The sequence below is a fragment of the Narcine bancroftii genome, chromosome 4 (assembly GCF_036971445.1).
Source record: "Narcine bancroftii isolate sNarBan1 chromosome 4, sNarBan1.hap1, whole genome shotgun sequence".
NCBI lineage: Eukaryota > Metazoa > Chordata > Chondrichthyes > Torpediniformes > Narcinidae > Narcine > Narcine bancroftii.
Genome location: NC_091472.1, coordinates 242,511,286 through 242,528,807, shown reverse-complemented (window position 1 = coordinate 242,528,807; position 17,522 = coordinate 242,511,286). Strand labels below are relative to the sequence as shown.

The 17,522-nt window shown below is 40.8% G+C and overlaps 1 protein-coding gene across 7 annotated transcripts in view; it reads left to right on the top strand.

The window, feature by feature from the left end:
• Positions 1-17,522, top strand: part of kcnh3 (potassium voltage-gated channel, subfamily H (eag-related), member 3) — a 698,780-nt gene that overhangs the window by 71,703 nt on the left and 609,555 nt on the right. For 2 of the 7 annotated variants that reach the window (XM_069934517.1, XM_069934514.1), the window contains exon 1: positions 3,536-3,657. The exons of the other annotated variants lie outside the window; for them this stretch is intronic. The gene's annotated coding sequence lies outside the window, so the exon portion shown is untranslated. Of the gene's footprint in view, positions 1-3,535; positions 3,658-17,522 lie in introns of those variants that run through there. 7 annotated transcript variants of the gene reach the window in all.

Below are 17,522 nucleotides of genomic sequence, written 5' to 3'. Positions count from 1 at the left end.
GAAACAAAATTATTGCATTCTCTGCATCCTCAGGACAACTCAAAGTGCTTTATAATCAATTAAATATTTTTTGAAATATGATTACTGTTAGAATGTAAGAAACACAAGAATGAATTCCAACATGGCAAGACACCATAAAAACAATTCACTGTCATGCCTTTAGAATAATGACCACACATTTTTGCAAACTGTGGCTAAACAAAAGTCAAGACAAGTTCAGTGTTCATTGTCTAATTACCAGTACTTAGACATTCAAGATAAAGATAACAAATCTGAGGTGCTGAAAAACACCATTGTTACTCTTGGTCAAATTATTTAATTGGACATTTCCTTGTAATAACTTATTTCAAGGAAAATTAAATTATGAACCTCTGTACTGAAATTACTTTTTTCAGCTATTGGCCAGATGAGAATGGTAGAGGGAATAAAAATAAATTGGTAAATAGTACAGCAGATATTCTCTGCTTTTCATTAAAACACGAACTGGGCCAAGATTCAATCCTAATTCGATAAATTCTGGCTGAAACTTTGGTCAGGTGGCTTGGTCAACTACACTTCTACAGTTAGTGAGCTATGACTCATGGTCGGCCCAACTAATCTTCCATGATTCATATATCTATCACTTAATTCTCATGTTTGGTGAATTGAAATAAAGATTTGGAGTAAAGTTGTATTGAAGCTTTTTTTTCTGGGAATGACTGGAGAGTTGTGTTGAAGTTTTATTGTAATTAGCAACAGAGCCTCCCATCAAGTGTACAAGTATGATAATTGACTGGATAACTTGTTTTAGTTATGCTAGTGGAGAAGTAAAATGTTTGCCAAGGCATTGGAAGAACACTAAATTCCTCCTTGAACATGCCAAAGGTTTTGTTTTGCAGTCATTGAAAAGGGAAGACACCAGGAATATAATTGCATTTATTGACCCAACAATATTTTTATTGACATCAAGATCACTGCATGAATCCCTATAACATTTTGTGCACTCTTCCCCTGGAGATCACCAGGTCTTCCCTGTCATAGAATGCTAACTATACTTGTTTGCCAGAAAACAGCAAGCAGTGAGAGTATGCAGATACATAAGGGTGCCTTTTCATTGTGCTCAATTCACTTTGCAGAAATTGCATATCAACTACACCATTCAGAGAGTTCTAATGGATTCCTTTTACTCTTCTTTCAGCTGCAGTCTGACTGTAAACAATTAACTATGCAGGTTAGAGGTATTCCAGCAATTGCCAGATTTGATAATTCTGTTGCAGCAAATGGTACAAGCTGTATTTGAATGTGGAGAAAAATACCATGCTCTTTATGAATTCAGCCCCCTGTGCTAATAGACAGCAAAAAAAAACTATCCTGATAATGGTTGACACTGTTGTCTTGTTGAGATTTATGATACCTTCCCTGGCTGTTCCCCTCTGATTAGACCCTGCTGCTTCTGTCCGTGCATTACTTGCTCCTGCTGTGAAGCAAGAACTGTACCAGTGAGCATTGCGCAGCCTAAAAACAAGGCTGATTAGATGGCAGTGCACAGAAGCTTTGAGATGTAATTTTATGTTTCGCACCTGTATGTGAGGATGAGTATTTGGTGATGTAATGAGCTAGAATTGATGGAGATTTGCCACCACTGTACTTTAACTTGTCTACTTTGGGATCATGCAAGTCTCAAAACCGTAACACTGGGTTTTCTGTGGTATTAAATATTTTCTTTTTCTGTTATCCTTCCTGAAAACATGACTCTAAAATATTAGACACCTTAGATACAATCGTTTACTCCAAGCACCAGATACCTCTGAAGCTTCTCGTGCCCTCGACCTGGCCTGATTAGCAGTAATTTTCTTTTTGTCCAGTTCCAGTTGCTCGTTTTGTTTTTTTTAGCTGTACTTCCCTCCCTTCTTAGCTTCTCCTCCTGCAGCTCCTTTTCTCTCCATTGCTGCTCCCATATCACCTCCTCTTCTCTCCGGAGCTGCTCCCATATCACCTCCTCTTCTCTCCGGAGCTGCTCCCATATCACCTCCTCTTCTCTCCGGAGCTGCTCCCATATCACCTCCTCTTCTCTCCGGAGCTGCTCCCATATCACCTCCTCTTCTCTCCGGAGCTGCTCCCATATCACCTCCTCTTCTCTCCGGAGCTGCTCCCATATCACCTCCTCTTCTCTCCGGAGCTGCTCCCATATCACCTCCTCTTCTCTCCGGAGCTGCTCCCATATCACCTCCTCTTCTCTCCGGAGCTGCTCCCATATCACCTCCTCTTCTCTCCGGAGCTGCTCCCATATCACCTCCTCTTCTCTCCGGAGCTGCTCCCATATCACTTCCTCTTCTCTCCGGAGCTGCTCCTGTGTTCTTCTTATCTGCTCCTCCCACTCTTCTAAGGCCAATTTAATTTGAAGCATTTCTTTTTACGTTTCAAGAGCTGCTGCTTCTGCCTGAACCTTTAAACATGTAGATTCAGTATTTGAAACTCTGGAGCCTGCTGTAGGACTCCTCTTACTTCTGCTTTCAGCATTTGACACTCTCATTTGGTCCTATTTCATCCTGTGTGTCAGTTTTCGCCTTAATATCGGACTTTGTCTCCACTCTGTATTGCCCATCCTCCTCACCAACATCTTGTGGCACAGCTCCAGCCATTTCCACATGGCTGATCTTGGTTTCTATTGATATATTTTGCAGTAATTCTGTGAGATTTGTATCCCCAGCAGCCATAACATTCTGCTTTTCTATTGCCTCGTTTAGACTTGCTTGAAGAGTAGCTTTGTTTCCACTTGTATCTAATTGCTGCCATTACATTTTAGAGGGCTTTATGCTCAGGGGTAGTGGTGTCTCCATACCAAACCATAATGCAGCCATTCAGGACACTTTCCACCACACCTCTGTAGAAATTTGACAGGTTTCCCAGTGTCATACCAAACCTCTGCAAATTCCTGAGGAAGTAGAGGTGCTGATGTGCTTTCTTCACGATGCCATTAGAGTGTTGGGTCCAGAAAGACTCTCCAAGGTGTTGACTCCTAAGAAATTAAATTTGTTCACCCTCTTCACCTCTGATCCCCCAATGATCACTGGATTGTATACCTCTGGTTTTCTCTTCCTGGTCAACAATCAGCTCCATGGTTTTGGTGACATTGAGTGCAAGGTGGATGTTGGTGCACTTCTCAGCCATGTTTTCAATCTCCCTCCTGTATATTGACTCATCACCTTTCTTTATACCTCTGGTATCATTAGCAGATTTGTAGACTGTGGTGTTGTTGTACTGAGCCACACAGTCATAGATATAAAGTGAGTAGAGCAGGGACTAAGAATACAGCCCTGTGGTGCTCCAGTTCTGATGGAGATTGGAGAGGAGATGTTCTTACCAATCCTCACCATTTGTGGTCTGGAGGTGAGGAAATCCAGGATCCAATTACACAGTGAAAAGTGGAGTCCCAGGTCTTGGAATTTTCTGATTAATTTTGAGGGGATGATGGTGTTAAATGTCAAAATGTAGTTGATAAAAGAACATTCTGATGGAGAGATTTTTTTCTGTGTTCTAGGACTTTGTGGAGCCAGTGAGATAGCATCCACCATAGACCTGTTTCTATGATAGGTGGATTGGAATGGATCTATATCAACTCTCAGACAGGAGTTGATGTACTTCAGTTCGTGCCTTTCAAAACACTTCACTGTTGATGTAAGTGCCATTGGTTGATAGTCATTTAGGAAGGTCACCCTACTTTTCTTGGGCCTGTTTGAAACAAGCAGGTAGCACACCTTTCCAGAGTGAGGTGTTGAAGATATCCATGAATACATTGGAAAGGGGAGGGGGGTGAGTAGATCTTTCTGGTGACATGAAACATGAAATCTTTCTCATTCCATGGATGCTGCCTGGCTTTCCGAGAGTGTCCAGCATTTTCCCGTTTTATTTCAAAAATCCTTAAACTAGTATTAGTTCTGAACTTGTCCTTATCATTTATCCGTGGAAATAATTTTCTATGTAGAACAAGACTGATAAATGTCATCTACTACTCCAGACACAGGTAGGTCACTTTTGAAAAAAATAAACTATTTTGCCTTTATAGCTCTCTGATGTTAACCCACTGAGCGTAGCAGCAAAATCAACCCTCAGCAGAGAGATGGTTCACTCCAGAAAAATAAATCAGTTGTTGGTTTCATTGGAGCAGCCTGCAGTGACTGGAAACAATCATGGTGATGGTGCCATAAACTGCAGGTAGTGGCTTAAAACATGAACAGTATGTTTTACTTTTATCATGTTCTTGCAGTTTATGTTCACTCCTTCCTCCAGCTAGGAGATAATTTTAAGCAAACTGCTTGCCCCTCACAGCCCCTCCACACTCCAGACTTGGAACACTGTCCTTTGAAACTTGTACCGCTGCAGTAATTGAATCTGATCAGATGGAACTCTTCATCTCCTGACAGCAGCTCCACCCAACACTGTGATCCTACCAAAGGATCATTCAGATTCAGCAATAAATAACACACTCACGATGGTTTCTATGCATTCCAATGACCACATCTATCATGTGCTGGACCTATGCATCTGATTTGACTGCAAACTGCTATTTTCACCATCCAATCCTCCAAGTCATACACCACAACTACTGAGTAGCTCGGCTGAAATCTACCAAAGACGTGCAGGTTAATGGGTTAAATTGCTTCAAGTATATACATGTAGTAATTGTGTGGGAGGAATTATTCAAAATGTAGAGTGAATATGGGGTTTGGAAATTAGAGAGGGAATAGAACCACTTGGTGAGCTGTGATAGATCTATGGGCAGAATAGCCTCCAAAATTGTAAGGCATATGGGAATGTATTCCATGATATCCCTCACAGCCTTGTGGTGAACCCAACTCCAAAATCAGCAACCACATATTGATCACCTTTCACCCCAATGTCCAGCTTTTCCGATGATTTTGATCACTTTACCATCCTAGGAATTTCTACACTCAGTACCCTGATTATGGATCCTCTCTAAATTCCATTTACTTTCTCTCAGCCACTGGGAACATCTCTGGATCCCACTCTTCTTTCCAATATTTTTTATTGAGTTTTATATATACATGTTCAAACATAGGTAATGACAAGAATATAAATCCAGCAAAGTAAATGTATATTAAAAAAAATAGCTGTAAACAATATGAAAGACAAAAACCCCAAAATATATATATAAAACAAAAGCTATTCTAATAATCTAACCCTTCCCTTGTGCATGAAAGAAAAAACAACCAAACCGTAAAATGGGATCCAATAACGTTATGTATTTTGAAAATAATTAAAGAAAAAACCCCATAAAGTTGTTAAATTTCATTACATTAGTAGAACATCTAATTTTTTCCAGATTCAAGCATGCCATCATATCAAATAACCATTGAGTATGTGTTGGAGGGACAGCATCCTTTCAATACATAAGTATAGCTCTTCTGGCAATAAGAAGAGCAATGACAACTACATGGGATTGTAGCCCAGGCAAATTTAAATCAACAAATGTTATTATTGCACCACACTACACAGTCAAGTGTGTAAATAAAGTTGAGCAGGGGGCTAAGAATGTTAACTCTTTGTTGCTCTGGTACTGATTGAGATTGTAGAGATGTTCTTACCAATCCTCACTGATTGTGCTCTTTAGGTGAGGAAATCCAGGATCCAATTACAAAATGGGGTATTGAGGCCTGATTCTTGGAGTTTATTGATCAGTTTTGAGGGAATGATGGCATTGAATGCCAAACTGTAATTAATAAAGGGCATCAAGATATATAGATAGATAGATAGATAGATAGATATATCAATAGATAGATATATTGATAGAGAGATAGATAGATATATCGATAGATAGAGATAGATAGATATAGCGATAGAGAGAGAGAGAGAGAGAGAGAGATCCTTGTTGTCTAGTAGTCCAGGGCTTGTGTAGAACCAGTGAGATGGCATCTGCTGTAGATTTGTTGTTGTGATAGGCAAATTGGAATACTTCCATGTCACAGCTCAGACAAAAGCTGAAATGCTTCAACATCTTCTATAAACCCACCAACTCCCAAAGCTGCCTCAACTACATCTCTTCCCACCCTGTCCCCTGTAAGGATTCCATTCCATTCTCTCAATTCTTTCGTCTCCATTGCATCTGTAGCCAGGATGAGGACCTCCATGCCAGATCATCAGAGATGTCTTCCTTCTTCAAACAACATGGCTTTTCCTCTACTACCATCAGCTTGGTACTCACGCATATCCTCCATTACCTGCACATCTGCCCTGGCCCCCACCTCATCCTTGTTGCACTTGGGGACAGAGGATTCCTCTTGTCCTCACCTAACATCCATTAGCCTCTGCATCCAACACCACCTCCTCTGCCATTTCTGCCACCTACTACATGATCCCACCAACTTCCTCTCTGCCTTCCGCAGGGACTGCTCTCTCTGTGACTCTCTTGTCCACACTTCCCTCCCCACCAATCATCCCTTGGGACCAACCCCTATGACTGCAGGAAATGCTCCACTTTCACCCACACCTCCTCCCTCAGCACCATTTGGGGCCCCAAACAGTCCTTCCAAGTTGAGCAACATTTCACTTGTGAATCTGTAGGGGTCAAGTATTACATCCAGTCCTCCTGCTGTGGTCTCCTCTACATCAGAGAGACTGAATGCAGACTGGGACATCACTTTGTGGAGCACCTCAGCTCTGTCCATCACAATAACATGAATCTCCTAATGGCCACCCATTTCAATTCTCCATCCCATTCCCTTGCTGACATATCTATCCTTGGTCTCATGTACTGCCAGACTGAGACCACCCTTAAATTGGAAGAACAACACCTAATTTCCAACTGGGAACCCTCCATCTAAATGGCATTAATATCGACTTTTCTGGCTTTTGTTAAAGCCATCCCCAATCCCCTTGCTTCCCCCGACGTCCTTCCTTCCCTTTCTTCTTTAGCACAGAAATGATAAATTCAACCTTGTCCAGTGGTTCTCAATCCTTTTCTTTCCATTCACATACCACTTTAAGTAATCCCTATGCCATACGTGCTCTGTGATTAGTAAGGGATTGCTTAAGTGGGATGTGAGTGGAAAGAAAAAGGTTGAGAACCACTGACCTAGTCCCTTATTTCCAATAAACACATTTTGTTGGTCTGGATTCCTCCCCCATTGTTTGAATTCTGAGAATTTCTGATATTTTCTGCTTCTGCCTTTTCTGATTTTTTTCCTTGAAGAAGGACTCAAGGTGGAAACTTCGGCAATGTATAGATGCTGAATAGACCAGCTGAGTTCCTCCAGCATTTCGGTGCTTTTACTACAATCACAGTATCTTCAGCTTATTGTGTTTCATGCTTCAACACCAGCCTCTCAGCCATAGATGTGAGTGTCACTAGTCAGAAGTAATTTAGGCTGGTTACCACTGTCTTTTTTGGCACAGATAAAATTGAGGCCTGTTTGAAACTGGTGGGTACCATGCCCTGTCAGAGTGAGATGTTGAAGATATTTGTGAATACATTGGCAAGTTGGTCAGCATGTGTTTTCAGTACTCGGCTGGGTACTCCATCCGGACTGGATGCTTTCCTTGGATTCACTCTCCTGAAGGCAGCCCACAAGTCCTCATCAGTGACTGACAGTAGAGGATCATCAGGGAATATGGGAATGCACAGTGGCTCTTTCTTGTTCTGGCGATCAAATTGAGCATAGAAAGCATTGAGTTCATCTGGGAGTGAAGCTTTGCTGTCTCCTCCTGTCCCAGATTTGGTTTTGTAGCAGGTCATGTCATTTAAGCCTTGCCACAGCTGTTGGATGTCCTTCATTGTTTCCATTTTTGTCCAGAATTTCCACTTCGCCTGGGAGATGGCTTTTGGGAGGTCTTTGTGTAGTGATCTGCTTCTCCAGACTTCAATGCCTATGATCTGGCTTTCAGCAGTTCCGGGTTTTGTTGTTCATCGAGGGCTTCTGATTGCAGAAAACCCTGAACAATTTAGTGGGGACATGCCCAACAAATGTTTTGATAAAGTGTGTAATTACCCTGGTGTAATCGTTCAGATCCTTAGCTGAATTCTTGAACACCACCCAGTCTTCTAGCTGTCCTGACCTCCAGGGACTCACTTTTTAGGCTATGTTGTATAAAGGCAGAAGGAGCACAGCCAGGTAATCTGACTTGCCAAAATGTGGTCTTGAGAAAGATCGGTGGGCCTTCCTTAACTTTGTGTAGCAATGGTCAAGTGTGTGAGGACATCTGGTACAGTTGGTTACATACTGGTGGTGGTTGGGCACGGTTTTCTTCAGACAAACCTGATTAAAGTCACCGACTATCATTTATCATGCTTTAGGGTGGGCTATCCCTTGTTTACTGACAACATCGTGCAGCATTCTCCAATGAGAATCACTGATGAGAACTCTCGGGGTAGATAAAAGGAGATGCATTTAATCAAGGTTTCCTCTAAGGCAGTGAAGCAGGGGTTTGACATGGCCCCAAGATCCCTGCATCAGCTGGTATTAACTTTAAAAAGTATATACTACCCCCTCTCTCTGCCACAATTTGAATTCCAATTGAGATGAAACCCTCTGATCAGATCATGCCGTCCAATTGAGATGAAACCCTCTGATCAGATCATGGCATCCCATTGAGATGAAACCCTCTGATCAGATCATGGCATCCAATTGAGATGAAACCCTCTGATCAGATCATGGCATCCCATTGAGATGAAACCCTCTGATCAGATTATGGCATCCAGTTGAGATGAAGCCCTCTGATCAGATCATGGCTTCCAATGTATTCTCTGTTAGCCAGATCTTGGTTCAGCAATCAACTGTGATTTGTCTCAACTGTCTCCGATTAAAGCAGCTTTACCTTGAGATCATCAATTTTATTTTCGAATGACTGCACATTTACCAGTAGTATGGATGATAGGGGAGGTCTCCGTCACCTATGCTTCAGTCGGGTTTGAATCCCAGCCCTCACACCATTTTTTTTTTGTCCTTGACCTTGTTGGTGCTTAACTTCTGCCTAACTTCTGAATTTTTCGTAGCCATAGAGTTACAGAATGGAAACAGGCCCTTCTACTTGCCCATACTGACCCAAATGTCTCACCTACACTCATCCCACCTGTTTGGCCCATATCCCTCTAAACCTAACCTATCTATGTATCTGTCCATTTTTTTCTTGAACATTGCAATAGTACCTAGCTCAATCACCTCCTCTGGCAGCTCATTTCAGACACACCCTCGGTGTGGGGGAAAAAGTTACCCCTTGGGTTCCTATTAAATCTCTATCTTCTCCATCCCCCACCCACCCCTACCACTGTAAACCTGTGTCCTCTAGTTACTGATTCCTCAATTCTGGGCAAAAAATTATTTGTGATTTCCCCCAATCTGTTCCTTTCATGATTTTTGTACAACTCCATTCCAAGTAATCTTCTACTACGATGACCATATTTGACATAGCTGGCAGAAATTTCCTGGCATATCTGTTACTTTAATTCCTGTTAACTATTTGGGGGCCTGTCGTCCACTCCTAACAAGGTGATTATGCTTTTATTTTGTACCTCAGTTTCACCCATGTAGCCTCACCAGTCAACCCATCTGTAATGAAACTTCTGACCATTGCTGTGACATCCTCCATAAATGAATAAAGCAATACCCCTTATTCTTACCCTCACCTCTGTCCTTCCTGAAAAACCTGTACTCTGGTAGGTTGAGCTGCTAGTCCTCCCCCTCTCTTGACATGTTTCTGTCATGGCTACCACACCCAGTCATGCTTTAAATCATACCCAAGTATATTTGCCTTGCCTGACAAGCTTCCACCATTAAAATAGGCGCAATTTAAACCAATAGTCCTTCCTTGCGCCCCTGTCATTCTCCTGCCCACTAAAGTTTTGCTCATCATCCACCACATCACCCTCCTAACCTCTCACCTACATCTGTCATGCACAGGATCCCAACCCACCATCAAACCTGCCTGCCACGATGTTGGGCCATCTCTAGTTTCAGTATCCTCCTGGAATAGGTCATGTCTCCCCAGTACAGATCCCAATGACCCAAAAGCCTGAATCTCTGCCCTTTGGACCAGCTCCTCAGTCATATCTTCATCTGGCATATCTTCCTACTTCTGAGCTCAGTAGCATGTGGCATGAGCAGTAATCCAGAAATCACTGCCCTTAAGGTTCTGTCTTCTGCAAGTCCTCATCTTTCTTCCTGCCTGTGTTATGAGTACCAATATAGTCGATGATCTCTGGCTAATCAACCTGCCTTTTTAGAATGTCCTGTGCACACTCAGGGATATCTTTTACCCTGGCAACCCGTCATCCTTGAGCCTTTGGCTGCTGCTGTTATTTTCTCCTGAGAACGCTATCCCCCAACAGTATCCAAAACTGTATATTTGTTTGAGAAGGGATCATATATTGGAGAATCCTGCATTACCTGTCAATCATCCATTTATTTGACTGAACCTTTGATCAACAAATATATGCCCACTCCCCTGAAACCCCAATCTGTAACATTCTCTGCCTCCTGCATGCTTCTAAGTAAGCCCATCTGCTGCTCCAACCAATCCATAAAGTCTGAGAGGAGGTGTGTTTGAATGCACTACCTATAGATATAGACATCTCAAAATTCCCTGATTTCCCACATCTCACAGGAGGAGTGTTCTACTGACTGACATCATTGCCCCTTTTATGAGCTAATGGATTCAAAAAAGGAAAGCGGAGGAAACATATTGCCTTGCCCTTCCTTGTTGCTAGTCACTGAAGCCCAGTATCCACCAAAGCCTGCACTTGAACATCAACAGAGGCTCTTTTCATGCTGCTAGACCTAGCCCACCATTTTATTTGCTGCCAGGCCTCACAGTAAGCAGTCCAAACAGCTCCTCTCCAGGTCTACATGTTTTCAATGGTCAATGCTGCTCCTCTTTCTTTGAGAGTAAACAAGAAAATCTATGGATGCTGTGATCCAGTGCTGGAGAAACTCAGCATTGGAAGTGAAAGGCAATCAATGTTTCAGGCCTGAACCCTCCATCAGGAATGAGTTTCCTGACGGAAGACTTAGCCGTGAAACGTCAACTGACTCTAGTTTCCTATGGATGCTGTGACCTGTTGAATTTTGACAGCAATTTTGCCTACTGTACTCCTCCTCCTTTGAGTGATGAGCTCAGTAACAGAAAAAATACCATTCACTACAAAAAAAAGCAACAATTCTCAAGCAATTATATGAAGAACATTCGGGTCCATTTTGTACCAAGGAAGTTACTAGTGGTTAAGATTGATATCTTGGAAAAGCTTAGCATTTGGAGGGCACTGAGAAGATGTTAGCAATCTCAACAATCCACTAGCTACTCTTCTCAACCAAGCTTTGCTAGATAATCTATTGTGAGAGCTCATGTGGATTTTTCAGGTCTATTTATGGGAAAAATAATCCTGACGGATGGAAGGAGCTCCTAAAGAAGGCTCTGCATCCTGGATGCTCGTGTTGAATTTCTCAGAAGATGTGGAGTCAAGCTTGTCTGACTGGTTCCATATCTGGATTTAATGAAGTTGGATGTTAACCCTTCTGTGTGTATAAATGGGCAAAACAGAGGGAGCTTCATGTGACCAGATCTTGTGATTGCCTCTTCACAAAGAATATGGTTATTGACTCACCAATGAAGGTATTCTGTTAACTAAATAACACAAACTTTGGTTGAGGGCCTTAGTTTATATTATCCACATTTTGGAAGCCATATTGTTGAAGCAAAATGTCTGTTGATGTTACAAAACATACTGTCACCAGCTACATTCGTGTAAAAACTTGTTTTTAAAATTGTAGAGTAGTTCAGGCGGGTATTTTTAATGAAAATGGTGCAAAAATTGTGGTATTATGCGATGTTAGAAGTGAAGGATATCCTGTCAATAGATTCAGTAAATAATTTGTGAATGTTATCACAACTTATAAAAATCACACGAAACTTCATGTAGCCTTGAATCCCAGGTAGCTAAATTGCAATATGTAGCTCAAATTTAATGAAATCAATTGAATGGATGTTAGAAGAGTTGTTAAAACTTCTGCAATCTGTTTTCAATTATTTTATGAGGAGAAAGGCAAGTTTCATTTCATCTTTTGATGAAAGGACATAAAAAATCTGCAGAGGCTGAAAACCTGAAATAAAAACAGAAAATGCAGAAAACACTCAGCTGATCGAGCAGATCACGGGCAAATAATCAGTTAACATTTCAGGTTCAAGATGCTTCATCAAAGCCTAGAAGATGAGAAAATAAGAATATTATGTTTCAGGTGAGGGAGGGATGGATAGGACAAAGGGAAAAATTTGTTGGCAAATTCAGGCGTTGAACCTGTCACTGATTCTAATGTGGAGATTAATTATACTGGTATTCATCAGCATTCCACTGGGAAAATTTATTGAACAATGCAGTTGAGTAGCTTGTGGAGATGCTGTCTTGCAACTCCATCCGGCTGGGTTCAGCCCTGACCTCTGCTGCTGTCTATTTGGAGTTTGCATGCTCTCCCTGTGATTGCATGGGTTTTCTCATTTCCTCTCACATCCCAAAGTCATGAAAGTCAGGTACTCTGCTATAAATTGGCCCAGATAATTGCAGATGTGTGTGGTACAGCAAGATCCAGCATATCTTTATATATTTACACTAAATAGAAGCATTAATTAAAACTGATGAATGATTTTTGTCTTTTATAATACATCAAAGCTCCTGCTGAAATATAATTTTAGCTGAAGTTATACAGATTGAATCTCTATTGTATTCTGATGCCATTCATAAACAGGAAGAAAGGAGAGGTGTAGTATCATTTTCTTTCTGAAGACTCTTTAGTGTCATCAGCTCAGTTCCTGCATGTAATTGTCTACATTCTAACTCAACTAGCAATTTTTCCATACGAGATATCCTTTGATTTTTGTGTATGTTAAATTTTATGAATGTCAGAGATGGTTAAAACTGATAGCATTGACAGTTGCACAAAGTTCCAGCTCCTGCTTTACTTCCTGTCTAAGCCTGCCAGGGGAATGTTGAGAGCAGAGTCACTGAGGTTGATCCTGGGTCAAGTTGTCATTAAAACAACTTTTGGTTATTGATGCAGCACATGCAAGAATGTGTAACAGTCATCATATTATCATGGGCAAACATAAGTGTAAATGATGCTTGTCTACTAAATGTCTTGTCTTCCTTTTTATCATTAACATAGCTCTAAATAGTGATAAAAGAAGCTGTCAGTGGATGTTGAGCAATTGCTTGGCAAATTTACAATATAAAACCATAAAATAATTACATCACAGAAGAATAAATGGGAGATTGTTTAGGCCCTGCTGTTAGTATTGCTCTCCACCCAATAAATGCTCATTTTCCAAACCCAGTAATTGTACTCCAGTGTCAATCAAAAGATTAAAAAGGTCCTCTTTCTTTATTAGGTGTGTAATTTCCCCTTCCCCAAATTGTAATTGATGAACCCCTTAACCACAATTTCTCCATTTCTCATACTTTCACTCTCACCCTACCTCCTCCCCAGCAGAACAAGAACAAAGACCTTTCATCCTCAGTTTCCATCCCACCAGCCTCCAGATCCAACTCACTATCATCCAAAACCTACGCCAACTTCATCCCTACCCCTCCACCAGCTACATCTTCCCCTCCCCATCCCTATCCTCCTTGTGCAGGTTCAGTCTCTCCGAGATTCCCTGGTCCATTCTTGCATCTTCACTAACCCGTCCACCACCTTTAACATTTCCTGCTGTAATTGTAGAAAGTGTAAAACATGTCCCCCCATCTCACCTCCATCCAGGGCCACAAGCAGACCTTACAGATGAGGCAGAGCTGTACATCATTTCATCCCATTTGATCAACTGCTTTCAGTGCACTCAGTGTGGCCTCCTCTACATCGGCACATAAAATGGGTGACCACTTCACCAAGCACCTTTCTCTTGTCCTTGGGTCCAAGCTAAAACTCTTGGTTACCAACTATTTTATTTCCCCTTACCATTCCCAAACAGAAATGTCTGTCCTCAGTCTCATCCATTGCCTGTATGAGGCCAAACCTAAATTTGAAGAACAACACATCAATTTTTTCCAGGACAGACTGACATTGATTTATTTCCAGGGTTAATTAACCCCCAACTCAATCTGGTTCCACTGTTTCATCTATTCTTTCCCTACTTCCACTAGGAATTACTTTTTTCTCTAACCTTTCATCCCCACCAGTCATCCCCCCTTTACCTTGCCACTTTCTGTCCAATACCCTGTCACCTTCACCCCTCACCAGGCATCTACTAATCCCCTATTCTCCCTTGATATCTCTCCTTCTTACGTTCGACATAATAAACCCGAATCATTACCATGGATGCTGCCTGACCTGTTCAATCCCACCATCTTCTCATGGTTTGCTCGATTCCAGCATATACAGTTCTTGATTTTATACACAATACAATACCTACCTGAATTCCATTGTATTTTAAATTACAGTTTTATTGAGAATTATATCACAATCAGTAGATGGATCCAAATGCATATTAAATATGAGAGACACATTGAACTTATTCCAACCTCCTTAAAAACAATATTACATACAATCAAGATCTTGCCCAAATCCGAGATTGTATAAATGACAACTGCCACACGTTCAGTGAAATTTTCCAATAACTTCCATCTAAAGCAACCAAGAAAATTAAGTTCCATTTGAATGCATTTATCTCTTTATTGTTCTAATTTTTTTCATTCATAATTTTTATTTTCAAACCTATTGGAATCTGCTGAGCTTTTTGATGTGCCTATTTCTTCTGTTCTCTCTCATTACTTTTCCTTGATGGATATGGTGATAGTTGTCTTATCTTAAAAAGGTGAAGGAGCCAACAAGTAATCTTCAGCGATTTAATAATTTTATGCTGAGTTACACAGATGTGAGTAATCGATTCAATTAACTGTGTCCCAACTTTTCCAATAAGCACCAAACCAAAATGAAAACTTGGAAGTTGGCTGAAAATATCTAGTGATCTCTATATGGAACTTCCCTTTGCTATGCTATTTACCATCACAGACTAGGGGGATTCTGGAGTGCAGCACGTGAAATTGTCAAGCTGAGCAGCCATTTACAGTGAAGAATTTTCAGACAACAAATTAGGATACATGTTGCACAATATAGTGCAAACTGTAAAATATTTACAGTGAACACCAAGATGAGTATGGAAGATGGAATGTTAGCCACCTGTTAAAATGAAAATTATCAATAAATCACAAAGTTTTGAAATAATTATCTGAAGAATTGATAATCCACATATGAATTAGACTTTTACAGCTAAGGTGATTTGTGAAGTACAAATTCTTATTTCTCGCCTTGTGCATTTTAAAAAAAAGAATTGTTAATGAGTACCTTATCTGCTTAGTTCTCTCAATACACTGAAGAGTTTGCAAAACCTTGTAACTTGCAGAGAGCATCTAATCACTGATTCAGACGTCTAGATTTTTATGTTTTCACTCCACATGAACACTCCAGGAATTTCTGGTAATTCTCAGTGTGCACTGCTGCCAAATGCTTATCATTGTAAAATTGTTATTTACTCCAATGTGTACAATGCCCAGCCTTCAGATATCTGTTGAGATAGTTCTCTGCCCAGCCCCATGTCACCCAAAGCACCACTTCGTCAATGCTAACCGGCTGCTAGAAATTCTGTTGAATGCTGTGTGGAGCAATTATTTATATAATCGCAGCCCTTCTTCAGTGCTTAGATGAACTTTGTGGGTCGGAAAATGTTACTTACTAAAAACACAAGCTGGACTTCTGGAGAAAAGGCCTTGTTTTTTGTTACAGTTGGTGTTTTGAAATGATAACCTTTATACGAGACAATTCACTGGCATGTGAATATTTTCATATTTTTAAACCAGTCATTATGGACTCTTGTTTTCATTCCATAGTGCCTTATCAAGCCCTGCTCTAGATTGTAAGGTGCATAATAATGCGCACTTGCAGATATGCATTGCTAATCACAAACACTCTTCAAAATCGCAGTTTAAGATCACTAAATGCCGGCTCAAGTGCTCACTAGATGGATGTGGTTTTAGATTTAATTAGCAGCAGAAAATTGGGTGAAATATTTTCTGGTAGAGATGATAATATGACTGAGTAAGCATTCGGGAGGGAGTTTGTCAGGTACTAGAAATGAAATTTAAAAATACTGCATATGTTGGATATCTTCAACAAAAACAGAAAATGCGGGAAGAAACTCAGCTGGTCAGGTGACATCTGTTGAACAAGAAATGATTAACATTTCATGTTTGAGAAATTAGAAAAACAAATCTAAATAGAGAGAGCAGAGATGATGGGTGAAACAAATGGCGGCCTTGTTGCTGGTGTGATCCCGCAGAGAGCAGTGGCACAGCGAGCCCCTGCAGGTCCAACCACCCATCTTGTCTGCTGTTGGCTCTGTTTCATCTTGTATTCGTATGCGTGAGTTCTTAGACAACACATGGATGAAGGAAAAGGTTCTTTACTTTAAAGTTGTTGTAAACAGCACCATGAGGCTACCAGTCTCCATTACAGATCTGCATATTGTGTGTCAGCCCCCTGCTGGCAGCCAAGTCTAATCAAACAGGAGCTATAATCAAGGCCTTGCTAGTTGCATTGCAAACATGACCACTATCATTACATCTCCCTTTCTTAAAACAAAAGTAGCTTACTTTTAACTAACATTTTTTCTTTGTATAACTGCAATTTTAACTTTAATACCAAGAACTTACATTTTCATTATTATCAATATTGTTAACATTTTTTAAAACTTGTTTTGTGTGTTCACATTTACATACACTAAAATTTGAAGAGCAAATAAGATAGCACTTCTTCATTCTATAGCAGGAGTCTTCAAATTTGCTTAATGAGTCTCTGACTTTATGAGCTCTATTTTTGCATCTGATATGGGCAATGCACATGATCATGTCCATGAAAGTACTCATGTCTTCATCCATTTTGGTGTTTGCAGGCTCTCTCACGTCAACAGCTCTAGACAACATGTCTGTTGTGTACATTAGCTTACCTGGAGTGTATGCCACATTCAGTGTTTCATGTTCCTTGTATTCTCAGTGGACATTCATTTAATGGCTTTTGGAACAATGCAGTCAAGGAGTTGTAGACAGTCTCTACACTGATTGCTTGTCCTGACACAAACTGATGAAATCTTTAACAGGTGTATGTGATGCTGAGCAGCCTCTTTCCAATTTGAGCATATTGCTTCTCTGCATCTGTCATTGAGCGTGATGTATATGCAATGGGTTGCCAGTCATATTTTTTCAGAAGAACTGCACTGAATCCACTATGTGTTGCATCTGATGATATCTTGATGGGTCTTGCTGGGTCATAAAACCTCAGAACTGTTTGCTCCATGACTTTTCATGCTCATGATTCCACTCCCTTTCAATGTTCTTTTCTGTTAGACTTCTCAATAGAGCCATCTGTTCTGAGAGGTTGGGATGTGAATTTACCCATATAGTTGGCCATTCCATTAAACCTCTGTACATCCTTTTTGCATTGTGGTCTTGGCATGTTCCCAATCGCAGACAGCTTTCTTGGATCTGGTCTGAT